This window comes from Pteropus medius, unplaced genomic scaffold (assembly GCF_902729225.1).
Source record: "Pteropus medius unplaced genomic scaffold, Ma_sr-lr_union100, whole genome shotgun sequence".
Classification (NCBI taxonomy): domain Eukaryota; kingdom Metazoa; phylum Chordata; class Mammalia; order Chiroptera; family Pteropodidae; genus Pteropus; species Pteropus medius.
In genome coordinates, this window is record NW_024342538.1 from 1,120,258 (window position 1) to 1,127,712 (window position 7,455).

At 41.6% G+C, this 7,455-nt stretch overlaps 2 pseudogenes; both read left to right on the top strand.

Moving 5' to 3' along the window:
• The window catches only part of LOC120605435 (nucleosome assembly protein 1-like 4), a 31,693-nt pseudogene extending 24,932 nt beyond the window's left edge, over positions 1-6,761 (top strand).
• A 140-nt stretch (positions 6,762-6,901) lies between these two features.
• LOC120605455 (uncharacterized) lies at positions 6,902-7,020 on the top strand (annotated as a pseudogene).
• The last annotated feature ends 435 nt before the right edge of the window (positions 7,021-7,455 follow it).

Sequence of the window (7,455 nt, forward strand, 5' to 3'; positions counted from 1 at the left end):
GAAGGAATAATGCTCCACAGAGATGTGGTCTCCTCTCAAAGATAATGAGAGACCTGAGAGGGACTAAGGCACAGAGAGACAGAGAAAAGATCCAGAGAGAGAGAGAGAGAGAGAGATACAGAGACTAAGAGAAAAGACTCCAAGTGTTCAGGGACTTCAGATTATATGTCATTCTCGGCTTCTATGAATTACAGTTTAAAGACTATGTTTACCCTGTTTTCCTTTGATGGTATGGTATGTAGCATGAAAGATAAAGGTATGTAGCATGAAATGCATGGAGCGTGAAATGTATGTTAGCAATCTTGGCCTTTTTTCTATAGGTTCCCCATAGGGAATGACTGGTTGGGTTTACTTTATGTATGGTATGACTTAAAGACTGTTTTCCTGGTAGCCTACAGGTAAATGGTCTCTTAGTAATCCCAACAGGACTTTTCCATTGTTCTGTAGGTTTCCTGTGGTCTGGCAGCAGCACATTGTAGGCTCTGAATACAGCTTAATGTTTAGTTCTCATGCCTCTTCCCTATATTAAAATCAGATTATGTTATCCCTCTGGTTAAAAAAAAAAAATACTCAATTGCTTTCCAACTCAAGACTCAGAGTAAAAGTCAGATTCTTCCATAGCCATAAATGACACAGTCCAGTTACATCTCTGACCTCATTTCCTAATGCTCTTGCCTTTGACCACTCTGCTTGAAGCATAATAGCATTTTTTTTTTTTGGCTCGAAATTGCTATTCACATTCCTGCCTTAGGGGCTCTGCATTTGCTGTTGCTTTCCTTGAAATCTCTTCTCCCAGATAAGTACATGGCTAATTCTGTCACCTCCATCAAATCTGTTCTCAAATTCACCTTTTCAATAGGTCTACCATGCACATATGCTCCTCAACCACTAACAACCCTTCACTGGCATTCCCCATCATCCTGACTTTTTTCCAGTGCACATATTATGTTTACTCTTTATTGATGATATCCTACAATTACACTGAAGAGTTGGGAGAAAAGGTTTTAGGTTTTTGTTTTTTTTTTTTTTGGTGCGGGGGGTCAGTTTCACTTATACTGTCCACCAAGCATTTGAAAATAGCACTTGACACATAGTAGCTACTAAATAAATATTTGTTGGCTAAATATATCAATCAGTCAAACTTAGTGCGTCTAAATAAAACAAAACTTATGGGGATCCTCTTCCAGACCCACATCTCAATAAATAGTACCACTTTGAATCCAACTGCTCAAACTTAAAACCTAGGAACCTGACTTAAGTCATCTCTTTCCCTCCATCAGCAAATATATGGGGTTTATCTTCATAATACATCCAGAATTGGACCACTTGTCACCACTTCCACCACTACCACCCTAGCCCAATTCACCATCATCTCTTACATGGGTGACTGGTGTTAAAGAACAAAAGTTCAGTTGAGTAAATCGGAAGATGTAATTGGCTTTATTGAGCTATTATGAATGGGCAGCATCCCATCAGGCAAGTAGAGGGGGGGCCTCGAGAAGCTATGCAATATGGAAGGCTTTTATAGGTAGAAACTGAACAGGACAAGAAAGTTATTAACAAAAGAAATGATCGTTTCAAGCAAGGTTACCTTCTCTTAGGCAGAGGTCTTAGGCAGATTGCCTCAGCTTCCTTTGGGGGATGGAGAAAGCACATGTGACAGATTACCTCAATGGACAGGCCAGACAATTCCAGACTATTGATTAAGAAGATTACATTACTGGAGAAGGTTAACATTGCAGTTAGTTCTGGTATTAAGTCTAGTTTCAGTATCGTGGGCTTTACCACAAGTGACTCCATTTTGGGCCTGTGGTTTTCTCTTTAATACTGGTTTCCTTGCTTTCACTCTAGCCCCACAGTCGATTGATGCTTTAGATAGAGTGATCCTTTTCTCTCTCAAACCTAAACATGTCATTTCCATATTCTCAACTATTTTAACTAGATGCCCACTATACTTAGAATAAGATCCGAACTTACCATGAGCCATTCTACCCGACAGATCAAAGCGTAACAGGGATTTAAGATTAAATTTTTACAGGTCCTTCTTTTATTTTAATGCTAAATGAAGTCAGGTCTGCCACAAAGCAAATTATAGCCTCTCACGTGCATGGTAAAGTCATCACTAAATACTCTCTCAGGCAGACAAAAATGCAAAGCATTTGATCATTGCATGTGATCATGTCAAGTTTGAGGCAAGAAAAAAATGGAAAATAATAGCAATCAAAATAAATGTAATCAGATTGGATTCATCTATTGAAAGATAGACTATCGCAACAGATTAAAATAACACAGTGTACAGTTATAGGCTACTTAAAGAGCCATGCTATAAATAAAACAACACAAAGTTTGAAGATAAAACAAAAATATTAAAGAGAAATAATAACAGAAAAAGCTATGAAAATATAAATACAGAAAATGTACACTCACAGAAAAGAACACTCACAGAAAAAGAGATACAACAATAAAAAAAAAAGGACGATTCCCCCCAAATTATTAAAATCTGGAATTTTTATGTCCCTGACAGAACAGCAGTTTCATGAAGATGGCTTGGTTTCTGGTTTCTGATACCATTATCTATTCTCTGTGACCCTCCAGACTGAGAGGAGATGCAGCTACTGGGAATGCTAATTTCACGACTGTTTCACCTTTTCATTTGATTTCCGTGCATTAATGTCACCTGGTAAACAATTCTTTATGTTAAATTTGCTCTTTGTAAAACACTTAGAGTGATTTCTGTTTTCCTAGTTGGATCATGGCTGACACAAAAATTCATACTCCTTTTTGAGCAAAAAATAAGACATATTCAATTATGTAGTGTCACATCGCAAAATTCACTGGTTATTTTCCATTTGCTCCCCTCCAGCATCCAGTCTCTGTCCTTCTCCCCTTTGTCCTATGCTCTAGGTGGTAGCCCCTGTAGGCTGCATTACCTGGACTGCTTATACTCCAGCTTCCTACTGGAAGGTACTGACAGAAAATAAGAAAATATGAAGAGAGATTAGGGTAATTTTCCCATTTCCTCCCTACCTATGTGGCTGCCATGATTCTGGCAGTAGCGGTGCCTTTCTATAACTTCAGCTTCTGCATCTCTGTATAAAGCATCCTGTTTCTACTGCTCTACATCTCACTGGGCTCCAGTAATATTGTTTCCTCCCTTTGTCCCTTAAAGCTTGATGATTGTAATAGCCCCTTTTCACTGTTGATAGTTCACAGGTGCCGTGACCTCCCTCAACATACTTGTAAATACATTTTTGTCAAAATCCCAGTTGAATGTGCCTTCTGTTTCCTAGACCTTGAGCGCCACTGAAACAGAACATAAAGGAAGCTTTACCAAATTTCAAAGAACTGATGTCACAGGTGAAAATATCTGAAAATACAATTAGGTGAGAAATCAACAATAAAAGTTAAATCTACATACACTTGTTTTGTACTGGTCTCAGTCTATCAATAACCAACATTGTGACTGCACCAGCCCTTGTGGTTTTTATTAAGACTGGAAGTGAAGCCACCATTGCCACAGGAGGTGTGAGGAGAAAAAAAAAACATTCAGATGATAGATTAGTTTTCAGATGAGGTTCCTTCAGATTCTTTGGAAACTGCTAAAAATGCAAATACTTCAGAAAAACTCACAGATCAGGTGATGCAGAATCCTCAGGTGCTAGCAGCCTTACAGGAACGACGTGACAGTCTCCTACGCTCCTTCGAGTTACATCAATACTTTACCTAAAGCAGTAAAGAGAAGAATCGATGCATTGAAACAACTTCAGGGGAAGTGTGGTCACACACAAGCCAAGTTCTATGACGAGGTCCATGACCTGAAGAGGAAGTACATGGCACTGTATCAGCCTCTCTTTGACAAGAGAAGGGGATTCGTCACTGACGATGTTGAGCTGACAGATGCAGAATCGGAATGGCACAGTGAGAATGAAGAGGAGAATAAATTGGCTGGAGACGTGAAACATAAGTCATAGCCGAAAAAGAAGGCACAAAGCAAAAGAACCAAGTCCCAGAGGGATTGCGGGCTTCTGGTTCACCATCTTCAGAAATGTATATATGCTAAGTGACTTAGTCCAGGAATATGATGAGTCAATCTTGAAACACCTGCAGGGTATTAAAGTGAAAATTTCCAACCCTGGACAGCCTCTGCCTTTTGTATTATGGTTCCACTTTGAACCCAATGACTACTTTACCAATTCAGTCCTGACAAAAATGGTACAAGGTGAAGTCGGAGCGAGATAAGGCCCCTTTTCCTTTGAAGTTCCTGAAATACTCGACTGTGATGACTGCACTAGTGACTGGAAGAAAGGGAAAAAAATGCCACAGTCAAAATGATCAAGAAAAAGCAGAAACATGAGGGGCGAAGCACTGTCAGAACAATTACCAAACAAGTTCCCTACAATTCATTTTTCAACTTCTTTAATCTGCTGAAAGCATCTGGGGATGGAGAATCGCTGGATGAAGACTCCGAATTCACATTAGCCTCCGACATAGGGATTGGACACTTGTTTCATGAGCGGAAAGTCGCGCCGGCTGTGCTGAACTTCACAGGAGAGACCATAGAGGCTGACAATTTTGAAGATAAGGAAGGAGAAGAGAAAGAATTAGAAAGTGATGAGGAGGGAGAAGATGAGGGCGGAGAAGATGAGGACGATGCCAAAATTAACCGACTGCAAACAGCAGTGAGAAGCAAGTGAGCCTCCGCCAGTGTGGCTGCCACTTAGAGGTGACTTCCAGGTCTCATCATGGCTGCAACACCATTGTAGTGACAGTGCTTACATCTCACTTGTTTTCAAGCATGTGATTTTCATTTTAACTTTTCCTTTGTCATTATTTTGCTTAACCTGTACAGTGCCAACTTAAATGCCTTTCACGAATAGATTTAATTCAAGTAACTTACACGGCCTTGGGTGTGGCTCAGTAGACTTTCCCAGGCCCTGCCTTCGGGAGAGCCCTACAGACCACATTGGCATCGGGGGTGGGAGGTCACTTGAGACCCAGGGCAGATGTCCGAGAACATGGTTCCAGGGCATCTAGAACCAACTACACCACTTCCACCATTGGATCGATTCTTCTTTCATTTGAAGAAATCCACATGGTCTTCTTGGTCTTCTGTATCTGATCATCTCAGGAGAGCTGTAGAGTGGGGTCCTGTTTATCCTCAGAGTGCTTTTTCTTTGGTTTTATTTTCCTTGGGGTGGGGTGGGGGTTGTGGCGTACACCTTGCTGAGGCATGAGCTTGTGTGCTTCATCGTCATATTTATTTATTCTTTCGTACTGTAAGGGCTTGGGTCGCATGCTGTCAATTGTCCTCGGAGTATGTTTTTGACTGGAGACCTGGAAACTTGACAAGACGGCAATAGTACTCTCTCCTCCAGGAGAGAGTCCTGTATGAGAGAAACTGCACCCCGTCCTACCATGATGCCAGGGACTTGCTTCTGTGACATGCAGACCACGCTCGGCTTTGAGGATGGGGCTGTAAGCAGAGCCAGGATTTGCCCATCTACTATGGTGAGGGTCTTGAGCTGGAGGCTCTCTCTCAGTGTGTAAATGTTGTGTGTCACCCTCTCTGCAGCTCCCATTTCTCAGCTCCACAGCCATCTTGTTTTAAAAGCCTTGGGTTCAGAGTGACCTATTTATGGCTGATATGCGGGGTTTCCATGTGTGTGACCACAGTCCCTGGCAGGCCAGGGACACCAGGTCCACACTGTTGCCAGGCCCAGAGAGTGTTCATTGCCCTTACTGATAATATATCTGTAACAAAATATGTTATTTTCAATTTGTACAGAATATTTAGGAATATTGCATTAAAGTTGTGAAACATGAAAAAAAAGGAGTGACGTCAGAAGCATGGAGGTGTGAGTGATCTCCCCTTGAAATTACATGTTGAACACCTACAATTCAACAAATAACATTTAATCTGAACACAAGCTCGTCTGAGAGATCTGCACATCAGAGCATCGGAAGGTGGGCCAATCGCAGGAGACAGGAAGGTGGAAAGGGAGAGAAGATCAAAGACAGGTGCTACAGAATGGAGCCCAAAGTTCTCTGCAGGAAGAGGGGGAAGGGGGAACTACAAGGCAGTTTTTTGGCTCTTTGAAGCCCTGAACAGTCCTACCTGAGTGATCAGCATATTCTATGCAGCAAAGCCCAGTTATCAGGACAGAGACCGAGTGCAGAAGGGCGACAGCTATGTCTTAGCAATCGCCATTGCTAGGCAGAAAGTTGAGTCATGGAGCCTGGCCACCTCCCTGTCCCAAGAGTACCTCCCTCCACCTACCCTCCCAACACTAGCAACAAGTCCCAAGGGAATCTGCAGCAACCAGAACTGAAATGTTTATACACTGTAGCCAGTCCCAGTGACAGGGGTGGAAATATAGAAGCAAGGCAGCTGATCCTTAAGGGCCAGCATTACCAAAAGGGAAACAACCACACACACCACTGGCCTCTTGCAATCTACCCTGCCTCCACCCAGTCCAGCTGATTTGGAAGGAAGAAGTGAAGCATTGCATCTGAATGTTGGGGCAGTACCAGTGCTTCAGGGTCTTTGCAGAGGCTCAGATCCCCATCAACCTTCACATTTTCCCATGGGGGTGGAGTCCTGGGACCAAGGTGACCTGGTCACAGAGGAGATACATATCTCCCCAGAGAATAAAGGGCATTTTTAACCTCAAAGCAGACATCCAAAGGGCTTGGGCAGTGCAGGAGCCTTGGGCACCATCTACTGGAAATCGAAAGAAAAACCTCATCAACCTACTAAAGAGAGATTACTATACAATAAATTTTCTTTTTTTAAAAAAAGCAGAGTATATTCCCATTAATGCCTAGGCAGAGAAATAGTCCGTTAAACACCATGAACAACCAAGGTGATAAGGCAGCTTGGAAAGAAAATAAAAAATCTCCAGTCTACGGGCATGCTACCCTGAACAAGCCCGATCCCATCTGATCTCAGAAGCTAAGCAGAGTCAGGCCTGGTTAGTACTTAGATGGGAGACCACCTAGGAAGACTAGGTGCTGTAGGTGTAAAAAATAAAAAAAAACAAAAACAAGGAATTGTAAGATGACAAGGTCCTTGCAATCTGTGAGGTCAACCAAGGCTTGCCTCACCTGAAAAAAAAAAATCTATTAAAAAATTTCTCCAGAAAATAAGCTTTAAAATATAGAAATATGTGATTTAAATGACAGAAAATTTGAAACTGCACTTCTGAAAAAATCTAACGAGATGCAAAAAAAATTCTGATCAACAGTTCAAGAACTTATAAATAAAATCAATGAACGACAAGTACACATTACCAAGGAACTCTAAAATAAAGACCTTCTGGAGACAAAGAACTCATTAAAGGAGATTAAGGATAAAATAGCAAGCTTAGGGAATAGAGCTGACTACATGGAGAAATGAATTAGTGATATCAAAGACAGAAATCTTGAAATGACTCAGATGGAAGAAGAGAGACTTGA